The sequence below is a fragment of the Cupressus sempervirens genome, chromosome 8 (assembly GCF_028749045.1).
Source record: "Cupressus sempervirens isolate cs-2001-9-10 chromosome 8, ASM2874904v1, whole genome shotgun sequence".
Lineage (NCBI taxonomy): Eukaryota > Viridiplantae > Streptophyta > Pinopsida > Cupressales > Cupressaceae > Cupressus > Cupressus sempervirens.
Genome location: NC_143125.1, coordinates 260,995,288 through 261,021,312, shown reverse-complemented (window position 1 = coordinate 261,021,312; position 26,025 = coordinate 260,995,288). Strand labels below are relative to the sequence as shown.

Sequence of the window (26,025 nt, the reverse complement as noted above, 5' to 3'; positions counted from 1 at the left end):
TCGAGTTATAACATTTTCTATATGTTTACCGAGTGACAACAATAACTAGTTTTATCAGACATCTAAGGGATATGTGGATTTGTTTTTGTGGTAACTAATTCACCCCCCCTCTCAATTATTCCATCTATATTTCAAATAGAATTTTGTTGAAATTTCATTTCCATCATTAGAAAATCTTAAGTCACACTCTTATCACAATCCATTCCAAGGACTTTATATAGTTCATAGACAATATATCTCATATGATTGTGGAAAGTGTCAAAATAAAATGGTGGTTTGACACCATTTTTAATTAGGGCTAACCTTCTACCAAGTCTAGGCATGTACCTAGGTATAGAATTTTTTTTTATCATAGTCTTGTGGAGGTTATAATTCCTTATTTCCTCCTCCAAATTAATATCAATATAGGGTGCACCACTTATTCAAAAAGCTTCCATGAAACTCACTCTATCAATCTTCAACAAGTTGGACTTGTCCCTTTTCCTTATCACTATGATATAGGGTAGTAATACTTTATTAGGTCCCTAACTAGGTCCACATCCATGAATAAATTAATCATAATTGATTTCTCCAAGCTTATCTGCCAGGGTTATACATTGGTACTTCCCTCACTCCATTATCCAAGAAATAGATGAACAATGAAGTACCACTAAAAAAAATATATACTGGTAGCATGTGTCTTTCCATGTGTGATAATTTCTAGAGATATTGTTAGAAGTCTTTGATAGAAGCTACACAAATTCTTCAAAAAAATTTCCAACCTTGGATTTAGTGCTAACATTTGGATCCACCACTGTTAAATTCTCAAAAGCTTCTACAAAATGCATGAACACAAGAACTAAGATAAAAATTAATCAATTTGAATGAAACTTTACTATCAACACATAAATCTAAGCTCAAGGTTGGATATCCAAATGGTCAGAGTAACTTTGTAATTGACCAACTTTACAAATTTTTTCATTTCATGCAACAACAAATATCTTATAGGTTCATGGCCAAATCCTTTATCAAGATTAGAGTTATAGTGTGAATCTATGAGAGGGAAATCTCAAACAACAAGGAATACCTTTAAACCTTCCCTGACTCAACATAGTGAGATCATGCAGTCACTGGGATACTTCTCTCTAAAAATATACATAGTTTGCCATCGAAACAGTGAGCAATGAGATCTTGACAATAAACCAATGATGCTAGGTACACCTTTAACATTAAAATTAGTTGTATACTTCATTAAAATATATATAAAGGTGAAGAACCATCACATCCATGAGGCAAGGGAGAAAATACCAAAATTGCAGTCAAATACAAATACCCAGTCTGATTTCACCATAACCTAAAACTGATTAACTTAATAAAAAACCACACCATATCCTTCTACCTTCTTCATTATAATGGACTACATAATATATGCCATAGAAAATGAATTTTGAACTTCCTAAAGACTCCTATCCAAGTGTACAAGCTTGATGACACTTCACATTCCAAAATTTGTCATTTTGCAAGAAAATGTTGTTAGCAACATTTGACAGCTTCACAATATTTTTCAATATTTTCCATTTATCACATTTTATGCTACCACATACCTACTTGGCACCTAAAATAGGTCTAAAGGCTTACAATGAGAATTTCAACATTACATTTTAATCCATCTATGGCCTTGCATGGTATTTTACACCTTTAGAGTGAAAGGCCAATAGAGTGAAAGTAGAGTAGCTAGGTGTGGGCCAAGATGATAGGTGTTAAGAGTAAAGGACAATTTTAGAAAACTATTCCAAATAGTCATTGCTAGAGAAAGCCCTAGATTAATGTGTGGGAGTAATTGAGTTTGGGTAATTGCACATGCTTAGAAGATAAAAACTATCCACTGGATTGCAACACCGGCATCATAATTTCAATAATAATGAATTTGCATATAGAAATATCTAGAGTAGTCATTCTAAGGGTAGTCATAGGGTTGATCAATGGGGTCTGAAAGAGGAATAGAGATCAAGATACTACATAAACACTAGGACATATCACTATAAGGAGTTTGCTGAAACTAGATGTACAAATGTGTAAGCTTTGGAAATTGTGGAAAATGCATTTTTAGAAAGAAAGGGGAAATGAAGATGATTTGGGAAGGAATGTACAAGTTGGTTGGCCTAATATTGTGAGCATGATTGGTGTGTGTAGTTTTAAATCTTTTATAATCTTGTAATATTTTATTATTTTTGATTATATACATGATACTACTAATGCTTGTATGTTTACATTTTGTATATTTATAGTCCAAATATTTTCTTGTGAAGAAAGAACACACCTGCCAATATGAATCCATAAAGAAATAATGAGAAAATTGCTAGATTATGGTCTCATTTTTAAAGAAAATTTGATAAACGTAATTCCCTTACAAAAAGTGTAAGGGCTTAAATAATCAAAGAATTATAATCACAACAACCTAGAGTCATTGTAGGAAATATGGTCATGTTGAAGGGTGGCATGATTTTTCATTAATTAGTCAACATGGATTTTCAACTAGAGGAACATGGAGGTGTGAATATCCAAGTTGAGGATAATGCTCCCATGGAAGAAGATGATCCTGCGACATAGAACACAATTGAAGATGATGGTATTGGTGTAGTTGATAATGTGCCAGAGTGCATGATTGAAGAAGATGGTATTGTTGCATCTAATCAAGACGATCATGATGATTGTACTAGTGCATCTGATAATGATGATGAAGATGGTCTTGATATACCTATATTTGAGAAGGCATATAGGCCTCTATACCAAGGCTCCCAAACAACTCTTCTTTTTTCTATAGTGTTGGTTGTGAACTTGAAGGTTATGAATGGTTTATCCAACGTAGCAATGTCACATATGCTAAGGTATGCCATTTTTTTTTATCTTCAATGTTAGAATACCATTACTAATAATTAAATTAACAAATCATATTTTTTGTTGTAGGTTGATAGGCAAATTTTCATTACCACCATAAAACATTATGCCTCATTTGTACCAAGAATAATCTACTATTATGAATCAAATTGGAATGAAATATGAGACAATACATGCATGTCCCAATGATGACATTCTATATCATAAACAACATGAATATGTAATAGAATTCCTTGAGTTTCTTATTAGTATATATTGGTTAAATGAAATAAAAAAATGTGCCTCACAAAGTTCTTTGATAAATTTCCATTATTCCACATCTTGAATGATTATTCAGGTGCACTAGCTTGGCACAATTTATGGATTACCATGCACATAGTAGAAATCAAGATGACATTATGTTCATTCCTACCAATGGTTCTGGATTTAAGGACATAGAAGATAGGTGACCAATATTTAAAGAAGAACCTCATAATTTGAAACTTTTACTGGCAGTAGATAGTGTTAATCCATTTGAAGATATGAGATCTATTTACTCAATGTGGCCTATTTTTGTTATTAACAATAACATTTCTCCTTGGATATCCATAAAGAGGGAGTATATAATTTGTCAATGATTGTACCAGGTATTTTTTAGTTTAATAGTTATATAAATTAACTTATAAATACTACATCAAAATGGTCATAATAATTATGTAATGTTTATGATCATTCTACTAGGTAACTACCAAGTTAAAGATATGAACTTGTATATTGAGCCCCTTATTGAAAAGTTGTTGAAGTTATGGAATGGGCTCACTATGTATGACATCTCTAGACCAATAGGAGAAAGACAATTTCAATTCCATGCAATGCTTGTATGAACAATACATGATGCCCTTGGGCTAACTCATTTTTGCAGTATGTTTTATTGTTGAGGTCACATATTTTTGGTATATTATAGTGCTTACACATTATTATTGTATGTTTAAGTTGTGAATGATAATTATACATGATCTTTTAGGTCTTTAGACAAAGGAAAAATTTGCATGTCCAATTTGTGGTCCGAAGATGAAATCTCATCATTGAAGAAGTTTACGAAAGTATCAAATTACTAAAAAACATCTTTTCAATTAGAAAAAAGAGAAAACATCAAGGCCAGAAAGAATGGCACCTCGTTTATGGAATTTAGAATACAATAGACTAAATTTTCAAGGTGATGTCATTCCATCTGATGATTTTTGTGTGAAATTTATATTTTGATATTGTCTTTTATTTATTAATGATGTAATGGATGCTCTTGAAGGTTGTCAAGGCATCAATGACCAACTTCCTAAAATAATAAAAAGTTATGCTACTCAATTTAGTAGGTTGCCATACTACAAGGATCTCCCAATCATACATTTATTTGATGCTGTGCATATTGGATGGAAGGCATGATAAAGAAAAAATTCTCAAAATTTGTAATGACATTAATGAATAAATTAATGTACTAAATTTTTTTTTAAAATCAAACAACAATGGATATTGCATAAATATAAGTTCCCTTCCTTGGTTATTACTGGAGCAACAAAGTGATGTATTTAAAGAAGTTATTAAAAAAATAGAATTTCCCATAGGATTTGCTGCAAATATAAGTAACCTTATATCAAAGAAAGGTGATTTTGGGATTGGGTTGAAAACACATAATTGGCACACCTTTGTCAAGGTAAGTCATGTTGTCTATTTACAATATAATTGTAAAATTACATGTACTTTTTATTGCATTATTTTATAATATATTGAAAAGATAATTTTTAAATTATTACAGTAGTCCTACCTGTTAAACAAGTTATATATGATCTTGGAAAATACATGAAGTTCGAAGTGTTATTTCTTAGATTTGTTGCACAAATATTATATTTACGACTTGCTTTACTTTTTATGTAATTTATTGTATATTGTTTTTCTAAAATCTCATTTATATGTTCTTGCATGTTGAATCTTTTTTAGGTGGTTATCATATAAAAAAATTGATAAAAAAGATATTAAATATTGGAAGAGAAAAATTCCCCAGCTTATATGTGAAATTTAAAAGTGTCTACCTTCTACTTTTTTTAATGCTCAAGAACACTACCTCATACATCAAGTTGAGGAGATTGAATTGTGTGAGCCTATATAAACTATGTTAGTGTGGATGGTTGAGAGGCACTTGAAATTTATGAAGGGCTTGGTTTGACAAAGAGCACATCTTAAGGAATCTATGGTGGAGGGATATATGGTATACCAAACCATGGTGTACATTAGTGAATATCTTCCCAAGTTTGTTGTAAATATCTATGTAGATTACATTAGGATCCCAACTCTATTAACAAATTTGAAAGGGATTACTTGATGGAGAAATGTAGATTGAGGAAAGTGAGAGGTAATTATAAGATGTTATTGTAGTTTATTACTTCTTATAAATATTTAATATAAGGTTTTTTTAAGTGGTCTATTTATTTTCTTTATATTTGGTCATGAATGGGATGCACTACATTTGAATATTATAAACAATCTTGATTGGATGATGGTATGGATTCAAAAATCTCAAGAAAAATGGTAACTCATTAACATGGAATAATGTTGCATCATTTCTTAAAGAAGCTCATTATAATAGAGATCCCAATGTTACGCCAATGGTACTTAATCTAATATATGGTTTAAGAGGTAGAAAAGTATGTATAAGATTACTAATCATGACTTATAAGTTTAATATCAACTCACAGATTGATGCAAATAATATTTACATGTTTGAATCATTGCAGATCAAACACCACAAAGCTATTTACTACCATGGCCATAATTGTTGCATAAAATGTTAGATGAAATGAAGAAAACATGTGATTCTAGGATAAGTGTAGTCTTCAAGGTCACTAATATTTCATTTAGAAATGATATACATCCTCAACAATCTAAAAATCAATACTATGGAATTTTGGATGATATAGTTGAGTGTGACTTTTGTTTGAAATATTCAAGACTATGCTAGGTTATTGAGAGGGGAGGGGTGAATCAGTAACCTCAAAAACTTTACCAAATTTAGATCTTAATTGCAATAACCTAATAACCATTTAATTCATTAAATTAGATCTAATTGTATGCATGAGAAACTGAAAACATAAACATTCATGGCACATGAACACAATAATTTGGTGACCCAAAAATCTTCCAAATAGAAAGTAAAACTAGGGTGAGGATGATACCCAAAAAATTTCAATACTGTAGCATAAAGTTGGCCTGTTAAGGCTTACAATGATCACTTCTAATGATCTGCCCTACTAGGAGCAATTATGACTGCTAGGTCCACCTTGTTAGAGGTTTTGCAAACATACAATAAAGTATGCACTCGTTAAAGAGATTTGACAAAAGACTGTTAAGTCTACCTTAATAGAGGATTTGGATTGATTCTAGGATGAAATAGTAGATCTCTAACTTACAACTAATTTGCTGATAGAGATTATTTGAAGTACTGATGTGAGACATATGACTCTGCTACTCCTTTTCTGATATGGCCTTACAATAAACTTTGCTGTTGATTCACATTTGCATCCTGCTTATCATTTCATGCTTTCTTTCTTTTTCTCATACACTTTTCATACTTGGATATGATACAATACATTATATATATATATATCCAATTTACAAAATTATAAAGTCAACCAATATACATGTTAACACCAATATTACAAAGTCAGATCAAATGAAGACACTCAGGTTCTGAAGACTGACTTGGTGACGTTCTGATAAATGACATCCACTATCACCACTCGACATCATCATGCATTTAGTAGAAGTAGAAGCTTGGTCCATACTAATCATCATAGAGTAGTCTCAAACTCAGTCTACATTGGTGACTTAGTAGATACTATGTAACTTGGTAGAAATTGAATTACTCATTTACCATGACTAAACTTGGTAAACACTAATCATCACATAGCTTGGTTAACACTAACTTTTCTTCACATGAACTACTAGCTCAGTAGAAACTATGAAGCTTAGTAACCATTGAACTACTCGTGTTGAACTGCTAGACTTCACACTTCCTAATTCTGCTCGGTTTGAATTGTTGCACTTCACACTAACTGAATTCACTTGGTAACCACTAGGATGCTCGGTAGCTATTGAATTACATGGCGAACATTGTAGACTATTGAATGAGCTTGGTAGCCAGATAGAATCTGAATAAGTGTTGTCACTAATAACAAACTTGACTTAGTGTCAACAATCTCCCCCTTTGGCATTAGTGACAAAAACACTTATCAACCAAAACTTATATACATCACAATGTGATATTGGCTCAGTGTGGTATACTATTTTTGAGCTCTTTCAAAAATTGTCTTTGTAAGTATATACAATATACTTTCCTTTGCATGATTCTCCCCCATACAATATACATACTTACTGTCTCTCCCCATATATATATATATACCATCTCTCCCCCTTTTTAAAATAATGCCAAAGATTTATTCAAAACTTATTTGCATAGAGACACCAATAAAAGAAATAAAATTAGAATGTACCTTAAGTATGAGTGCTAAAGTCTTATCCCAATTTTCTTGCAAAACTTTGCATGTATGTAGAGAAATTTGGACTTCTATAGAGAGTTCTATCATGTGATCTACAATTGAGAAGTTGTTGTCATGGATCAATGTTTTTGTGCTTTTGCATTGTGTCCATGATGGGAAGGATCATATTCTAAATATCTATTAGTGAGGAAAAGATCCTTGCTTCTTCTCTGAACAAATTTGCCTGCATATCTGACAAAAACCTAATTTTCATATGATGTGCAGAGCTTGAACTAGGGTCAAGTTGCAACTACTGTGCACTAGCCTTCAAATCTTCATCAATCTTTGTCAGTTTTCTCTTTATTTCCTTTGTTAACTCGATAATATTACATAATTTTCAAAAAAGTGATGTTACATGTATGCAAGAGTTTTCAAGATTGGTCAAAATTGAGGAAAGCTCTACTTGCTAAATGGAAATTTGTTGAGCAATGTGCTCAAGCACTTTATTATCAAATTTCTTCTCTGCTTTCTCAATCAATTTGTCTTGACCACTAGAGTCCTCATTAAACTTCTGGACTACCTCTTCATATTGAAACAAAATGTGTTGAGAAGTATCAACTTCAACACCTATCACCTCAGTCAAAATATGCTTAGCATCTTCTATGATTTTATATTCTCAATCTCTTTCCTCTCTCAATTTCTTCTATTCTCCCTTCTTCTAGAGGATTTGACTAGCTATTGGCATTTGATCTATAGTGGCATTATCAAAATCCCATTTTAGAATCTCAATCTCCTCATCTAGGTCAATATCCTCCTCTATCTCCTTTCTACTCAAAAATTTTGTACTTGGTTGAGCCTTAGGTTCAATTGCCTTTGTACTTAATGCCTTAGAATCTGAAATGGAAACAATAGTAGAGATAGTAGGACTAGCTATAAAAGCTGATATTGTACCAATAGATGTAATACTAACTGGTATGCTTACTAAATCCAAAACAAAAGTACTTATAGAAGTATCCAAAGCTGTAGAAGATAAAATTGTAGAATCCAAAAATTGTAGAACTCAAAATTGTACTTACTACTAAAGAACACAAAATTTTAGAACATACTATACTCATTGCTGATGATGTTGACTTAGGAGTTGAAGAAGAGGGAGACTGTAGCTTGGTAGATGAAGTGGCAGACACTTCTATCAGTGATGTGCTAAGCTATGAGGGAGTGAAGAGTGATTGGACATTTGATGTATCTACTGTGATGACAATCAAAATTGCTAAAGCTGTCTCTGAACTTGATGTAGCTACTAATTTCCTTGAAGAGTGAGGAAGTGAGGCAATGACTGTAGCTGCTATCTTCATAGGATGTCTCCTCATCATCTTCTTTATCTTCCTCAGTGTTACCTAGGGTTTTGGAACCCTAAGTTTTTTCCTCCCACTCAATTATGTGAGAAATCAAAAAGAAATTTCAAATTTCAAATTATTTTGCATTCTTATAATATTTAATTCTTCAAAGGAATTAAATATTAAAGTACAAAGTAATTAGGTATTAAAAAATTAATTTCTCACCTAATTCATTCTAGAAAGAATTAATTATTCTTTCAACGTATGTGCCCATAAGAAAAATATAAAAAGGAAGTGGGCAAGTTGATACATGTAAAATAAATTAATTCTTTAATAATTAATAGTATTGTTAAGTGCAAATTAAATATTGCACTTGATCATAGAAAAAGAAGTGGAGGATAGAGAAAATATTAAAAAGAATCTAAAATAATTAATTCTTTAAAAAGAATTAATTATCTTTGTGAAATGAAGTTATAAAAGCTCTTAAGAGATTGATTAAAGTGGAGAAAGTGATGCAAAAATGATTAATTATTTTTATAAGAATTAATTATCATAGTAAAGTGTGGGAGAAGGTAATAGAAGTTCGATAAGAAGAAGTTAGGGTAGTTGCAAAACTTCTTGGCAAAAATTATTTAAAGGTTGAAAAGCAATTGTAATGGGTTCTTCTTTTCCAGGGGTTGGAGTTTTATAGCTACTACTATAGGGAGAAGAATATTTTCTATTTTGTGGAGGGAAATGTAGAGAGTTGATTTCTTTTGTTCTCTGTATTTGATAGTAACAGAAGGGACGAAATAATACTATTGTTATTTTTTTATGTGTTAGAAATGGAAAGGAACATTTGTATGTTAGATCTTAAGGTCTGAATATTTATTTTCTGATGGAGAAAGATCCTGTGGTCTTTTCTATCCTATTTCAAATACAGTCCTATGTTGTTGTCTTTTGCAAAAATGATATGTTTGATTCTCTCTATTCTCTTCTAGTATTGTGAAAGACATGGTAAATAGTCCTATGGATGTTTGTTGGTTTTTCCCTCATAATCAACTTATTAATTTGATAATCGCATTTATTTCATATTGATGGATGAATGTCAGAAAACCCTTCGTGTCTTCAGGTTAAAGACATAATCAATTTACTGCATTCATTGTATATCTTTTATGAGGGAGTTGTACCTCTCAATTCAGAGGAAGATTATCAATAGAATGATAATCTATCCATTTTTTAGTTCATTTTGTTCTTCTTTTGAAACCTATTGAGTCATTGTTTGCATTTCTATCTGAAGGACAAAACTATTTACTAACAGTTTTTTGGTGACTCGGCTGGGGAAAGAAAGCAAGTTCCAGTGCTTTTCTTTTCTTGGAAATCTGAAGGTTACCTCCTCAAGGATGGAGGTTGGCAACTCTAATTGATTTTGGTGAAAGAATTTGGTGTTATGGCTTTGGTTGCAGCCCAACCATGGGAGGCTCAGATTGGGCCATTTTATTTAACTCAATACTCAGCCTTACCTAAGAATTCATTATAATATCTCCTGAAGTTTTCTGGTGATGCAAATCAAGACCCTGATGATCACATTAAAGAAATTACAGTTGCCTGTGGGATTCTTGGTGTGTAGGAAGAGAATGTCTTTGTTAGATTATTTGCTAGAAGCCTCATTGGAAATGTAGCAAATTGGTTTCAGAATTTTCCAAACGGTTGCATCACCTATTGGAATGATCTTGAGGTGAAATTTCTTTAGAGGTTTATGCCCGCACTTGATGTAGCTAAATTGTTATTTAATTTCTTTCAAATCAAGTTGGAAAAAGGAGAAGTCATGAGAGATTTTGTTGATAGATTCAATAGAACTATTGTTAAGATACCCCTAACTAGCCAACCAATTGAAAATAATCAATTGTGTGTTTTCATTGCTGCCATGCAAATAGAAATTAAATTCTTGCTTCTTCATTTAAAAGTGCAAACATTGCAAGATGCACAAAGGGAGGCTATTAGTTTAGATGATGATATGATTCTAAGTGGAATGAAGTGTAAAGACTTTGCACAGGAAGGAGTTTATCTCTGTGAAAAATAGAATTGCCTAGAGGTAAAGCCTAAAAAAAAAAGGTTCATTCTCAAAGCAATTAAATTAGCACCTCCTATTTATCAAAGTCTAACAGTTTTCAATGATAAAGATCGTCAAATCCCACCAATGAGTGAAAGTACTTCTTTTAGTGTAGCTGGAGCCTACCATCTACATGTTGAGTCTGAGGATGAATATGTCTCCCAATCATTTGACTCAATGATTAGCCTAGTTGTACCTTGTAATGAACAAGGTTTGCAAGGTGGAAGATCAAATGAAAACCTGTCAGAGGATGTTTCAAATGCAGAGTTTGATTCTTTTATATTTGGGACTGCTATTGATATTTCATCAAATGATGTTATTCAGGAGGGTATGAAAGATCAACATACACAAGAAAAGATTGAAGCTAATTATGAATTGTTTTTGTTTGATCACATTGAAATGAATGAATAATATTTTCAGCCTAAGGCATTCGAAGATATTGAGAAAGATGAGATGGAAGTTAAAGGAAATACTTTTAGCCCTAGACCAATTCCATGCACACAACCTGAATTAGAAGTGTTTAAGTTTGATTGTGAAGATGGGCTAATGGATTTTGGTCATATGATGGAATCTTTTTATTTTGAGATAGAATTCATAGAAATATTCTTGGAACTTGAATCTTTGAAGGAGGAAGTTGCAGATTTAAATGAGAACTATGTGGGTTATCACTTCAATAGTTTTAGGAAAGACTATCACCATAGAGACTCCATTTTATTTACCAAGAATCTCATGGAAGATGTCAAGAGTGCTGATAAGAAACAACCTATGCAAGAAGACATGGAGGTGCCACAATTGATGAGCTATAATGTTGGCTGGCTTCTTGGTTTTAATCTGTTGCTCGAAAAGCTTATAGTTATGGAGTTTTTCTTTTCAATGGTTGTTCTCCAATTTTCAAGAATGGACTCACTTGCACACCAACCATTGTTTCGCACCGATGCATACTTCTCTCAACTAGATAATGGTTTTCCATGAGTAGCCAGGTACATTTTTTTGAGTAGGGGCTTCTTGCCCTACTCTTTGTACATAAAGTTTCTGTTGTGGCTAGGTGTAGTTTTCTGTTTAGTTTTGCTTGCTGGTAGTGTAGGTGTTTTTGGTGTTTCCCTTCCCTTCCTTGGCACACTCCATACCCACCCAGTTATACTACCCAACTTCAAATTCAAGGCTCAATTTCAAATCTCAGCATGCAGTTTCAAAGCTTAGTTTGAAGATTGAAAAGTCCATATGCATAGTTTGAGCTTTAAATTCAAGTTTAGGTTCAAATTGTGATATGAAAATTTTAATTCAAATCCATCTGGCAGATGAGGAAGGAAATATTGTGAGCAGCATTGTAATTATGAGTGATTCAAATTTTGCTCTGCATTGTAGCTGGTCATCCATAATATGCAGGCAGTACATTTTTGAAACACACCTTGTGGTCTGAGCTTTTGTGAATAATGTTGTGCCCGCGGTGCTTGGAACATGAAATTTGTTTTTGGCACAATAAAAAAAGTAATAATGATGGAGAAAAAAAATGCTTAGTCAAAATCCAGTAATAAAAGGATGAGAGTTCAGGATCACAGTCATGGAAAACAAAATACTTCATAACATTTAAGGTTGATGCTGGTGGGATCATACAATAATGGTATCAATTATTGTCGAGGGTAACCTTTGATAAGAATGCTTTGCTATTTACTACTATTGGAAGTGAAACTACATTCCATCCCAATCTGAATTCTTGTTACCAAATTAGAGCATCTGCAAGGACAAGAAGTTTTATCTTGCACTTGGCAGTTTCCTTGAGGTTTATAACAATCAATTTGAAATTGTTCAACTTGATGAGGAAGTGGGTAAGATAAAGAGTTATTCCAGACTGGTATTCGATGGATATCCGCAAGCCTTGCGGACATCAGTATGTGGAGAGAAGCCATCTAATATGAAGCACATATGAAGGAAGCCTTTATCATATGACAATGACATGTGTATGAATATGAGAACTTGTTTAACATGAGGTGATGGATGAGTCATCCAAGTATTATATTCAATATATACAATATTCATGGCCCAACCAATTATTGAAAATATCAGATCTGAATATTCTCCGGGCAGCTGGAATCAAGGGAGATGAAATGGTGCATGTACAAGGCATTTGTGATGGAAGATAATGTTATGGATGTGTATATATGCTATTTGCATCATCCTATCCACGTAGGAAGATGCCATTAAACATGGAGAGATCTCTTCTCTTCATCAAGCTATATGGAATCAAAATGAAGCCATAGTTTACCACCTTTGGCGACATCCACCAATCTGCATGAAAGCCATGATTATTCTGGGAGTCCAGTAGAAATCATTATGTGTAATGACTCATTAGATAGATCCTTTCCTTTCAGTCATGATCAGCTAGGAAGGATCAATAAGGAAGGCACATAGGTCTACACATACAATGGTTGCACCTATTCATGAACACTGAGAGTGGGTTTGCACACATTTCTCTAACCACGAGAGGCAAGAAGGAAATAGGTTTTTCCTCAATGGTTTCTGGCAATAACGGTTCCTTTGAACCAATCATGAGCATTTCTAGGTCAAGTTCAACATCAAAGCTTAAGAATGGCATGAATGAGTGGTGAAGGAGTTTTGAGTTTCACACTTAAAATGTGCTAACGCTAATTAGGGTGGTGATGGGACTGTAGCAATACCAGATGCTTATTGTCAAAAAAAATTATTTTATAGAAGAATTAGCAGAAGTATCAACAACAAGCCTTATCTAGTTGTGCCGGATGGACTTTTCGCATAATGTTATAAAGCTTTGGCATGTTCACAATCAAAAAGACCTGTGGAGTGAGACTGTAGATACACCTGTGTAGCCAAACACAAGAAGATGGTAGTCATGGATTCAATACTATGTTAGTAGTATGAACAAGCATAACCATAGCCACTATGGATGGTGAGACATTGTGATAGTATCAAAACCTGAGAGCATTGTTTCTTTGTTATTTGAGTGAGCCTATTAACTTAAAAGTAGTTTGGGATAAGGAGGAAGATTGGAGCAGACCCGCAATACTATTTGAGCACATATACTCATGGAGTAATGCTTGCCTCATGATCAGCTATATGAGGGTGTTCTGTAGAGAGATTTATTCTTACCCTTCATCTCACTATTGAAGGAGCAATGTGTAGTTCATCCAATTGGTTCATCCTTTGACTACAAAAAACTCACTTCAGCTGAAAAAGGATTCTATTTCTGTGATGAAGGAGCCTCTTAGCTTTTGAGAGAATAGTTCTGAGTTTTGATAGGTGGATGCATTGCCACCCCAACAAGTGTAGAAGTTGTCATGGAAGACTCACAACATTAATTGAAGAGTCAAGATTGCAGAGATGTGACAACACCTATTGGAAAGAAGAAGCTAGAGATATTGATGAAAATTTTATTGTAATATTCATTGAATGGGTATAGGTTTAGGTTCACTTTGATAAATGACTACAACCCAAGGAAATAAGGCACTAGATAGTAGCAGATCGAGATTCTGGAGTTCTCTGCATCCTGGCACATAATGTAGCCCCCAGAGAGAGCCACTATTACCTAGGGTTTTGGAACCCTATGTTTTTTCCACCCACTCAATTATGTGAGAAATTAAAAAGAAATTTCAAATTTCAAATTATTTTGCATTCTTATAATATTTAATTCTTCAAAGGAATTAAATATTAAAGTGCAAAGTAATTAGGTATTAAAAAATTAATTTCTAACCTAATTCATTCTAGAAAGAATTAATTATTCTTTCAACCTATGTTCCCATAAGAAAAATATAAAAAGGAAGTGGGCAAGTTGATACATATAAAATAAATTAATTCTTTAATAATTAATAGTATTATTAAGTGCAAATTAAATATTGCACTTGATCATAGAAAAAGAAGTGGAGGATAAAGAAAATATTAAAAAGAATCTAAAATAATTAATTCTTTAAAAAGAATTAATTATCTTTGTGAAATGAAGTTATAAAAGATCTTAAGAGATTGATTAAAGTGGAGAAAGGGATGCAAAAATGATTAATTATTTTTATAAGAATTAATTATCATAGTAAAGTGCGGGAGAAGGTAATAGAAGTTCGGCAAGAAGAAGTTAGGGTAGTTGCAAAACTTCTTGGAAAAACTTATTTAAAGGTTGAGAAGCAATTGTAACGGGTTCTTCTTTTCCAGGGGTTAGAGTTCTATAGCTACTGCTACAGGGAGAAGAATATTTTCTATTTTGTGGAGGAAAATGTAGAGAGTTGATTTCTTTTGTTCTCTATATTTGATAGTAATAGAAGGGATGAAATAATACTATTGTTATTTTGTTATGTGTTAGAAATGGAAAGGAACATTTGTATGTCAGATCTTAAGGTTTGAATATTTATTTTCTGATGGAGAAAGATCCTGTGGTCTTTTCTATCTTGTTTCAAATATAGTCCTATGTTGTTGTCTTTTGCAAAAATGATATGTTTGATTGTCTCTATTCTCTTCTAGTATTGTAAAAGACTTGGTAAATAGTCCTATGGCTGTTTTCTAGTTTTTCCCTCATAATCAGCTTATTAATTTGATAATTGCATTTATTCTATATTGATGGATGAATGTCAGAAAACCCTTCGTGTCTTCAGGTTAAAGACATAATCAATTTATTGCATTTATTGTATGTCTTTTATGAGGGAGCTATACCTCTCAATTCAGAGGAATATTATTAATAGAATGATAATCTATCCATTTGTTAGTTCATTTTTTTCTTCTTTTGAAACCTATTGAGCCATTGTTTTCATTTCTATCTGAAGGACAAAACTGTTTACTAACACTCGGTAGCTTCTTCCTCTCTATCTTCTTCAACTTCTTCATTGTCAAACTGTATTGCCTCAAAGTATGTTTCTTCATCCTCATCATCAATGTCATCATCCTTGACTTCTATTGGAAAGTGACATTTTTTATGCAAGTGATAAATATTCTTCCACATACCTATGGAATTCTTGACTACATGCTCTATATCCTTTAACATAATTAAACAAGTATTAAATATAAGAGTCATCTTGTCTTCATTTTTCTTCATAGACTCTTTTACCTCAGCATTTGTAATGCTTAGTAACAACTTCCTCAGGATTTGTTCATAGATATATTTTTCTTTTTGTGTAGCTGAGTCCCATCTTGGCTTTAATTTCTTTAATAATTCATTAGAGATCTGGGAGGCTATCTGATTAGGGGAATACTTCCATTTACCCATTTCAGTTAGCACCGCTTCTTCAATTTGTTTCTTCTTAGCCTCTATCATGGTCTCATACTTTAATGATTTGAAGTTAGTTATGCCTTAACCTTCTTCCAATTGTTTTAGTTTTTCTTGGAAGGTGGGAGGAGGCTTGCTAAACACAACTTCACTACCTTTCTTCCTAGATCTCCTCGTGAACACTACATTGGATGGCTTGGTGATGATCACCTTGCCTTTTTTCTTCATTGGCTCTACTTCCTTTTCTGACTCCTCTTCATCCTCTACTTCATCATCATCTTCTCCCTTACCCTCGGTCAACATAAGAGGCATGCTTGTTCTGGGTTTTGTTATTCTCCTCTTGCCTTTGTTAACTATCTGTGGAAGCTTGAGTTCAAGCTCCATTCTTGCCTTGGCCTCATCATATGTTCCAAAGTATGGTGCCTTTGGATCAATAGATTCATTTATCAAGGCTTCAATTATGTCTTTTGCTTTATCAATGTTCATCTCATAGGGAAGAGGTTTGTACCCAAGCAATTCTTGGTTTCACTACCTAATTGTAGACTTTGTCATTGTCTACCATGAAAAAAACATCATCTTTGTAATCTTCAACCAACTTCCCAGGAATCCTTAATCTATTATTCATTTTCTCCTTGAAGACATCAAAGTAATTATCCATTATACTAACAAAATTTTCATCCATTTCTGCTATATACTCGTTAATTTGATACAAAATTGGCACATCCTTTCTCCATATGACTGTACCTTTAGAAGGAAAAAACTTTTGAACATAGAAAAAATAGACATGTCAACAAAGAACCAAATTTAGAAGGATTTTTCTTGGATGTCCTAATACTTTCCATGTTTTTGGTAAATTGTTTCAAAAACAAGTCTGCAAGATCATATTACAAATTATTCTTCATGACCTTGAATGCCAAGTCTACTACTTCACATGAAACACTATTTATATGACTAGAACTATAGATCTCGTGAGCTATCACATGTATGCCAAATTTTTGTTCTGCATTAGTTACACTATTGATCTTCATACCTCTACCATCCCACTAGCCTAGGGTTTTCTTGTCCAACTCCACCTAACCTAGGGTTTTAGTAGTTTTGGCTTTGGACTACCAAAAATTTAAAAATACTTTAAAGAGATTCCCTAGCTTGAGATGCGTACAGTATACAAATTATGCTACCAATGCAGTATTTTTAAGTTAATAATAGTCTTAATCATCTTCAAGCTTGGTCTTCACACAATAAATCATCTTCTTAGTGATCAAAACTAGTTGCTCAATCTAGAACTAATCATTGTGAACTCAGCTGAGGATGTATTTGATCCATTTGATTTGGAAACTTCAAGGCAAGTGGGGAATGTGGGCTAAATCCTTATCTTCCAAGTGCTTATGTTTGGGTTTAAGAACACCATTGACACACAATTTACCTAGGGCATCATCCATCTCTAAGTTTCCAATTTCTTGAATTGCACATTTAAAATGAGTTCAGATATCGTTAATGAGTAGTACCTTAGGAAGGATTTGGATGAAGAGTTTCAGCAATTGCTAGCACAAGTTTGAAATCTAGTGGTTTCCATTCAACTCCTTAGACCAAAATTTTTGACCCTTTCTTTGCCTTGCTACTACTACCATGTCTACTTGGTAGGTTATGGAATACTTTGGAAAACTTTACCACAAATTCTGCTAGAAATCGCTTGATCGCTTTGTAATTCGCTTGATCACAATACACTTAAAATTTTTGGTGAAAAAATGAATTCAATTTCCCACCTTTGATAACACTTTGTCATTAATGCTTGGTATGAAGGTAGTTGTGATGACATCATTATGTGTGATAGGCTATCATCCACTATCTATTTGGATTACTCGATGAATGCTTCATAACTCGGTAACCAAACATGTGTGACTAGTTCCTCCTGATCTTGCTCGGTAGAGTCCATGACCCAACCTTACTCGGTAGATAAAGTAACTCAATGATAACTAATACTAACCTTTTGTGATCCCTTTTTATCTTGAATACTAATTTGAATTTTTTCTTCCTTTCAATTTTGGAACTATTTGGATGTGATCATGATAATGCAGTTCCAGTTCTTACTTAAGAGCTTAGTTGGAAATGGTGGAGTCACCCACTTCTTGAGTGACATGGCCATCATTTCTTGGACTAGCTTCCTTGGTGGATTTAGGAATCCATTGCTGCCTCACTTTCTTTCTAATGTTGTTTGCTTTTTCTTTGTTTTCATCTTCAATTCTTGCTATATTCATGCAATTCTTGGCTAGATGACCAAGTTCTGTAAAAGTGAAACATCTTATGGTGGTATCTCTCTTCCTTGTGCAATGTTTAACACAATTCATGCCAATATGTCCATACTCTCCATAGAAATGACATCTACACTAGGTGTTACAGTCTTAACCAAATATTGCTTTCACAATTTTCTCTGTTGGATTGAATGACTTAGTTCTATAGTCTGATGCCCTCTAACCTTTTTTCTTTCATTTTTGACACTTGCCTTCAAATTTATGTTTCTCTTTACATTCATTAGCCTTGTGACCATACTGATTATAATTGTAACATTTACCATTGAATTTTGCTTTACAATTACTCAACCATTTGTTTGATGTATGACCTATCTTACCATAGTGATTGCAAGTAGGTCTTTGATTCCTTTGAGTGCCTTGTTTGGAGAATTCACCTTCTTCTTTGTATCCAATTCCTACTTTACCTTTTTTCTATAGAGATTCTGCTCATTCAGTTGATTCAATTGATTCATGTCTACTTGGGATTTCATCATTCTCTCGTTGATTTACTTTTTAAGGTTTAGGTCATTTTTCAAATTTTCACTAATTTTCTTTTTAGATCTCATCTCACTTCTTATTCTGTCATTGATTTGTCTTTCCAAATTTAGATCATTTCTTAATCTTTTATTTATCTATCTTTGGCTCATGATTTCCTCATTTACATTAGAGATTTGATCGATTAGATCTGCATGCTGAAGGGATTATTTTTGGATCTCATTGCTTCTTCCATCCATTTCTTCTTTCATCTTGTTCCTTTGTTCCAAGATTTCACATAGCCTTACTGATTGAAGTTCTTGTTCTCTTTTGAGCTTTCTTATTTCTTCTTGCAAGGAACCATTCTTCTCTAAGATTTTTTTGATTGCATCATTTGCTTCATCTAAACTTCTTGAAGGGAAAAGGTCTTCAATCTTTTCTTCAATGTATTGATGACCATTCATTTGATTTGCAATTTCCTTCCTTCTTTTCAGGGATTGGGAAAGTTGCTCCTTAGCTTTCTTGAGTTGTGCAATGGCCATTTCTAGATCTAGCTTTTCATTTTCAATTTCCTTATCAAGTATGAATATCTTAATTGTCCTTGATCTTTGCTCAGGTTGTCAAGCTTTATCTTGAGATCCACAAAGCTCTGATACCAATTGTTGGAAATATTCAAGACTATGCTAGGTTATTGAGAGGGGATAAGTGAATCAGTAACCTCAAAAACTTTACCAAATTTAGATCTTAATTGCAATAACCAATAACTATTAAATTCATTAAATCAAATGTAACTACATGCATGAGAAACTAAAAACATAATCATTCATGGCACATGAACACAATAATTTGGTGACCTAGAAACCTTCCAAATAGAAAGTAAAACTAGGGTGGGGATGATACCCACAAAACTTAAATACTACAACATAAAGTTGGCCTATTAAGGCTTACAATGATCACTTCTGATGATCTACCCTATTAGGAGCAATTAGGACTACTAGGTCCACCTTGTTAGAGGTTTTGCAAACATACAATGAAGTATACACTCAGTAAAGAGATTTGACAAAAGACTATTAAGTCTACCTTGTTAGAGGATTTGGACTGGTTCACTTGTTAGGATGAAATAGTAGATCTCTAAGTTACAATTGATTTTCTAATAGAGATTATTTGAAGTACTGATCACCTTTATGTGATAAATATGACTCTACTACTCCTTTGTTGATATGGCCTTACAATATACTTTGTTGTTGATTCACATTCACATCCTTCTTATCATTTCATGCTTTCTTTCTCTCACACACTTTCCATACTTGGATATGATACAATACATTACATATATATCAATCCAATTTACAAAATTACAAAGTTGGCCAATATATAAGTTAACACCAATATTACAAAGTCAACTCAAATGAAGACACTCAGGTTTTGAAGACTGACTTGGTGAAGCTCTGATACATGACATCCACTATCACTACTCGACATCATCATGCATTCAATAGAAGTAGAAGCTCAGTCCATACTAATCATCTCAGAGTAGTCTTGAACTTGGTCTACACTAGTGACTCGGTAGATAATGTGTAACTTGGTAGAAACTAAATTACTCATTTTCCATGACTACACTCAGTAAACACTAATAATCACATATCTCAGTTAGCACTAACTTCACTTCACATGAACTGCTAGCTCGGTAGAAACTATGAAGTTTGGTAACCATTGAACTACTAGATCGGTAGAAACTCTGAAGCTTGGTAACCATTGAACTACTCGGGTTGAACTGCTAGACTTCACACTGCTTGATTCTACTCAGTTTGAACTATTGCACTTCACACTAACTGAATTCACTTGGTAATCACTAGGATGCTTGGCAAGAATTGTAAAACTTGGTGGCTATTGAATTACATGGAAAACACTATAGACTGTTCAATAAGCTTGGTAGCCATACATAATCTAAATAAGTGTTGTCACTAATAAAAAACTTGACTTAATGTCAATAGACTTTAAGTCATTCAAATTACTTTTATTTATTGTCAAGTAGTATAGGCTATGATTGAATCAAAATGATCTTGATAGGATTTTTATTGAACATGATAGTGGATTTACAATGATTAATACAAGGTCATTTGAGCCAGTTGGAGATGAGCTCTATTTTCTTCCAAGAAAATGTGAGAAAGTTTTTTACTTTGGTGTTCCACATAAACTAGGTTGGTCATTTGTCGTTAGACACGATCCAAGAGGAAGGACGATAAAGTATAATGTGATGGAAGAAGAAGATATTGAAGAATCAAAAGATAAAGTAAATGATGGTCATAAACAACTATTACATAATGATGAAGAAGAAGAAGAAGAAGATTTTAGTGATGGTGATGATGATAACGATCATGATCATGTTGATGAAGATGGTGATGATCAAGGTGATTATGGTCATGATGACGAGGGTCATGATAATAACAATGAAGATGAAGATGGTGGTGGTGTTGGTCGTAATGATGGTGACAATGACGATGATGAAGGGGACAAGTATGATGATGGAAGTGATAATTATGATGATGATGACTTGGATGAAGAGGATGATCAATGAAATGTATGTCGAGGTATGATCAATGTCACGTATGAGGTGATTTATTCATAGAAATTTGTATGAATTTTATGTTTTTATAATTAAGTTATTATGTGTTGAACTCTAATGTCATGGATTATATACAATGATTTTGTATAGGTACCACACATAAAGTAGAGGTAAGGAATTAGAAAATATAAAATGATTTCAATGAATGCATCATGTAATTTTTGTTTTCTATTTAATTTTTAGCATATATATCATGTAATTTTTGGCTAACTTAAGATAAATGATTTACATATACAATAAATTTAATGCCTTTGACTAGCATCATACAAAGTGACATGGATCGATAGGTATAAGTCAATAAACCCTATATATACAATTTAATATTTGTGGTAGCCTCTTTACTATCCACATGAATTTTGGTCCTACTATGTCTCTCATTTGATGAATTGCAGGTACCACCAAATAGGAATTTGTTTGATCTATCTTCCTTGACTGAGGAAAATGTGGAAATGGAAGACAAAAGTGAGACATCTAGTAGGTCTAAAATAGGGAGATCAACTAGAGGTCAAAAGATTAATTTTTTTTTTAATAAAAAGATGCAATTTCTCCTTGTTGAGGGGAGATCATGTTCTTATGATAATGAGACCAAAGGCGACAGGAAGGTTCCCTTAAGGTACACAAATCTTCAGAAAGAATGGGTACCTAAGGAACTACCTTCAGTTAATGAAAGGATATATCACATAACACCATCTTCACTACATGGTTTGGGATTATTTTCCATGGATTACATAAAGATCAATTATAATAAATTTGTTGAATTGATGGAGTATGTAGGACCTTGTTACAATTACAATAGTTGGATGCAGATTATGCAATATAAAAGAAAATGATCAAAGTAAAAGGATCACTATGTATATTGGTGGAAGGCCAAAAGCAATAGGGAATATTGTAGATTTTATGAATAGTTCTTGACCTGTGTCAACTAATATGCATCTAAATTGTATATTCAAGGTACGCAAGGGAAATCATGTTTTTGTATGTGTGATAAAATCAATAAGTGCAGGGGAAGAGCTTATGATAGATTATAATTTGAATCATGTCGATACAAAAAATTCACTATCATGGGACTGGTAAGTATAACACATTTTAATCTAATTGCCTCCAATTAGTATTGACTCTAATATACAATCTACTATTTTATTAATAGTTTTTTTTGGGTAAATCTATTACTTTCCTTTTGCTGATGATTGCTAAGAATTACTAATCTTTTTCACAAGGTGACATGGATACACTAGAAGGCAGAGCCAGGGATGTTCCTCACACACCTTCAACAAAGGTAAACCTTCATTAGTGTAATTGTAAAAATTATATAGAAACAAATGTCATATTATTATCTTTTTTTTTTAATGGCTTTGGAGTTATTTTGATAGAATTTAACTGATATTGATGTCACAACTTGATACTTATTGATAGGGAAAAGTAAAAATGACATAAGATCATATGCAATCTAAAATTGAGGTGGTATTTTTAGATCACATTGCATGTTGTGCTAACCCCGGCTTCATGGCTACTAAGATTATAAATAAATATAGTCAACAAATTATTACCTTTGTCATGAAACAAAAAAAAATTGAGGAGATAAAGGCACTCAAAGATGAATTGATACGTAGAGTCAATTGTATGAAGGTAAGAAATAATTAATCTTAAGAAATAATAAAATTTCAATGGACATTTATATTATATACTATCTTATGGATCATGATCTAAAATATGATGTCTTCTTCTTACAGGAATTTTTGACACTTGTGAAACATGGTCAACATGGTGAGGGTTGTAGTGGTGCACAACCATCATGTAAATAATCCTTAAACCTTTAACCATTCATTTAATCTTTGCATGCATTATTGACTCAACTTATATTTGGGATGCATCTAGTACCCATTTGATCTTTATCCATTGAAAATGTCTTTGCCAAAATGTATTCTTCAACTCATGATGAAGTGTAGATGCCTCCTTTGGTCACCACTCTAATACTGCTAACAGAAATGTCGACAATAAAGAGCTTGTAGACATCTTTATCTATACCATGTTGTTATGTTCTAATCATGCATTGATTTTGTTTTGTTGGGTGCATTTTATACTCATGGACCTATTTTGTGCACTAATATATACACTACATCTAATAAAAGAATAGAGACTACTACTATAGAAGCTAAACCATTTCCTAGATTTGCCTATGTTGCAAGTACTGATAATCCCATGATATTTTTGTAGGAAATGATGTTTTTAATGAAACTCTTTTTGAAATGATATTGAAGCTATTCGGTCCCACCATACGTAAAAGGTATGTAGCTTCATATCATTGGTATGATAGTTCTCTTTCTTCCATTTATTGTAATATATTAAAGTTATTGATGTAAAAAAAATATTTTTTCGAAAAAGGTAGAATGAAAAAGGTGCTAAACTAAAAAATCATCTCATTACATCTTTTGAGGACCTCTTTGGAAAATTTTTTTTTGACAATTCTCTACTTCTTAAAAGAGAATCCAAACATATAAAGACTATGAGGGACCAATATAGAAGGGCTCTAAAGGTTAACCCAAAGTATGAGAATCCTCCTATGATTCCCTGGATGGAGTGGAATAAAATAATAGAAGATGCAAAAGAGAAAAGGCTACAGGATAAAATAATTGAACCAAAAGAGGGCAAAAGAAGGTATGTCATGATAATATTAAGTAGAATGTAATTATGCACTAATTCATGATTTTTGTAAATATATAGTCTAACATGTTTAAAATTTTTGATAGACTACAAGACACATCAAAAGCTATAGAAGCGAGAGTACAAAAGGCTGGTCAACACAAACTTAGCTCTGGTGGCTATATGAATCTTCACTCTCGACTTATAGGTAAAAAGCAATGGTTTTTTAGATGAACTTTTTTTTATCTAAGGTCACAAAATATTTTGTTTAATCAAATCATATATGCAAAATTGATGATATTAACCAAAAAGCACAAGGCATAGAATTCAATGTAGAGCCCATGGATGAAGACAAAAAATCTGCCTTGAAGGAAGGCTATAAAGTCATGGCTACACACCTATGCCAAGAATATGAAAACCATACCAAATCTGGTGCACCAGATGAGACATAGGTAAATTGGTCAAATGAAAAGTAAATCAAATTGAATATTTGAGAAATTTTATGTTTGGTGTTAATTTTCAACATAAATTGACTATTTATGTTTTATATATCAAACAATTATAACAATGCACATGACATTTTACTGTAACCTTCAAATCCTATCACAGAGCCTACACATGACGAAGGCCATGATGTGCATAGTGGTGGAGGTATTAATTTTATATTGGAAATAAATTATGTAATTATTAATAGAATGAAACATTTTTTTATTGCAATTGGCTATATGTGTAACCCTTTTAAAAATATTTTAGAGCATGTTGAACATAATGGTGAACAAGTGGAGCATGTTCGAAGTGTTCAACATGTTGAGGTGGAAGCCAATCAAAATATTATTGTACATGATGTGGCATTTTTAGGTAAATAAAAATGCATGTTGTGTTCTACTGGTTAATGAAATATTTGTAACAATACAGAAAAAAGAGTATGTGAATTTAACCCATTTACTTGTTATTGCAGGAGACCCCCCTTTAGTGCAGTAACCTTGTGCTCCTCAAAGCAGGAGGAAGCATAATAATTTGACATTACAGCCACAAGAGGAGCAGAAAAAGGAACATATTGATATTCCGATCAACCTTTTCACTAAGAAAACTATGGAAAACAAAAAAGAAAGAAATGATATTTAAAAAATGCTCTTTCATAAACCTTGTTTGATAAACTTTGTTGGAGAATGAAAGAACGTTGTTTTATGTAATTATCTATGAATGTTGCATATTAATATTGAGTTCTGTGTCATGTTAATGAATATTGTTATGTGTTAATAAATTCTTGATTAGTATTTAGTATTAATGAATTTTATGTGATTGTATTGATTGAATGTTATAGTTCATAAATGGATGAATGGATGAATGAATGAATGAATGAATTAAGTATGTAATTAGATGTTAATGGGGAATTTAGATTGATGTTTGGGGGAGGGGGGGTGAGGCCAAATGAGCTTACACCTTCATGTGGTTGGCCTTGTTAAGTAGAGAATATTAAACTATTCTTCGAACCAAGTAAAACTCAAACTCACACACCTTCATTATTTAATCAATTACATTCATTCTAGGTCTTTTCTCATAAGTGAATTTTGAATGTTTCATTGTTAGAAACTATCAAATAAAAAATTAGAAGGGCTTATACTCAACTTTTCTAGCATGATTTGAATTGATTTTGTGTAAGTATTCTCTTCTTTAATGTGTCAAATCTATATGGTTTATGAACTATTTGAGATCTTATTAGTCTATTTCATTTTTCAAAACTCCATTTTATTCTAAAAAAACTAACATTAAAATCATGTTATATTTCATATACAAATAAATTAGTCTATGGACACATTGAAAAGGCTTGCATATAGGGGTACTCTATATTTAATCTTGAACAATTAATTTGTGCTTAGTGATGATGCTTGAGTTATTTTATCTAAATCTGACTATAAATACTCTATTCACACTTATGCTATACTGAAATAATTTTATTAGCAAATCATA

General features: G+C 32.5%; 1 pseudogene; it reads right to left on the bottom strand.

Annotated features, from left to right (window-relative positions):
- LOC149542459 (sulfate transporter 3.1-like) overlaps positions 1-16,410 on the bottom strand; it is a 52,331-nt pseudogene extending 35,921 nt beyond the window's left edge.
- Positions 16,411-26,025: the final 9,615 nt, after the last annotated feature.